A 1969-nucleotide genomic window follows, 5' to 3' on the forward strand; every position below is an offset into this window, starting at 1 on the left:
AAACTACCGCCGTTTCTCCCTATTAAATTAGGATGTGAAGATCTTTGCAAAAATATTAGCCAACAGATTATATTCTAATTTACCAAACATAATACACCTAGACCAAGTAGGGCTTGGGCCTATACGCAAAGCAAAGGACAACAAGGTCAAAGCCTTACATTTGACTAATGTAAGGGGGAGCTGAATTCATTCCATAACCTTTCAAACTTCCTTAACAATTACCTCAAATCTGAAATATTTGGCTATCTCCATTCCTATACACTTGGGACTAGGTTACAAGTGGAGCGCAAAGATTATTAACCAGCCATTACAATTGGATGGTTATTGCTACCGCAAGCTCGCTGTAGCAATTAGTGTTCAGAAAATTAACCAGAGATACGATCTCTGGTTAATTTTCTAAAAGTGCCACAAATGCCCTCAAAATAGAGGGCATTATAGTTTTTTCATTACATTTTTTTAGCTTTTTTTAAATAAAAAACAACTGCACTCGGCCGCTTTTGGGGTGTAAAGTTGGTGGGAGGGGGTTGTTCGAAAAAAAAACGGCACTGAAAAGTGCCTTTACATTGCGGTCTATGGGAACTGTGTGTTTCCAGTAAATATATATGTATATGACTATATACATATATATTTATTTGTTAATATGTGTATATACACATGTTAAAATAATATAGGAAAATGTGGGAAGTCCTCTTCTAATATGCAATATATAAGTGCAAGTGCAAGGTGCATACAGGTGAATACTGTTGTGTCCGGGACTTACCCTTAGGGAGCCTAACCGCCCCCAGAATCTGTGTATGTCGTGCAGTACCTCAGACAGGAACTCAAAAATGCCGGGGGACCTCCACGGTCAAACCGAAATCGATTCGGTGGGCTTTCTGCTCCAAACCAGCCGGCGTGATGTGAGAATCTCCAGCAGCGCTTCAGGCTGAACACAGGTGCGCTGCGATGTCTGTTTGTGACGTTGCAGGATCTCCAGTGAGGGGGGCGGTGCTCTTGCTTCACCCGGATTTTACAACAGTATACTTCGTATGTCAGGGCTTTAAGCTGATCCAAGCTGGTGCGATACAGGCAATCAAAGAAATGGGATAGGATCCAGCTTTATGCAAATAAAATCCATCTTTATTGGCAAAGTTAAAACGCCAAAAGTGGCTCAGCAAACAGCATACATTAATAGTCAGCAGAAACCAATGTGTGAGCGTGACACCACGGCTACATGTTTCGGCACTCAGCTGAGTGCCGAAACATGTAGCCGTGGTGTCACGCTCACACATTGGTTTCTGCTGACTATTAATGTATGCTGTTTGCTGAGCCACTTTTGGCGTTTTAACTTTGCCAATAAAGATGGATTTTATTTGCATAAAGCTGGATCCTATCCCATTTCTTTGATTGCCTATACACATGTTAACACATAAATATATATGTATATTAGCATATACATATATATTTACAAATGTTGCAATCACTTCACTACTTACCCCCTTCGCTGTTCTTAGGTACTGATGCCGTCAGGCACGCTCTCGTAAGTGCAATGCTTCTCAGCATTGCTGTTAACTTGTAATACCAGTGCACATTAGCGTGCATGGTATTACACAGTAGAGTGCAAATATAGCTTTCTTGAAAATTACATTTAGTGCGCCACTTGTAATCTGGCCCTTAGTAAATAAAATTGAAGATATTTGCCCATTCAAATGGTGAACAGATCACTGAAGTATCTAGGAATTTACCTAGCTGAGTCTGTAGAAGAAGTATACAGTTTGAATAACATACCTATCAAAAGGGCAATTGTTTGTGACCTTTCCTCGTGGAGTTCTAAGGACCTTTCATGGATTGGTCGCATACATTAAAACCATACCATTAAAATGAATATTTTACTGAGGCTGTTATACATTACACAGACTCTTCATGTTCTAATCCCCATAGTTATTTCCCAAATATGCAAATTATTCTCAGTTCCTTTATTTGGAACAGG

This window comes from Bombina bombina, chromosome 2 (genome assembly GCF_027579735.1).
Source record: "Bombina bombina isolate aBomBom1 chromosome 2, aBomBom1.pri, whole genome shotgun sequence".
Classification (NCBI taxonomy): domain Eukaryota; kingdom Metazoa; phylum Chordata; class Amphibia; order Anura; family Bombinatoridae; genus Bombina; species Bombina bombina.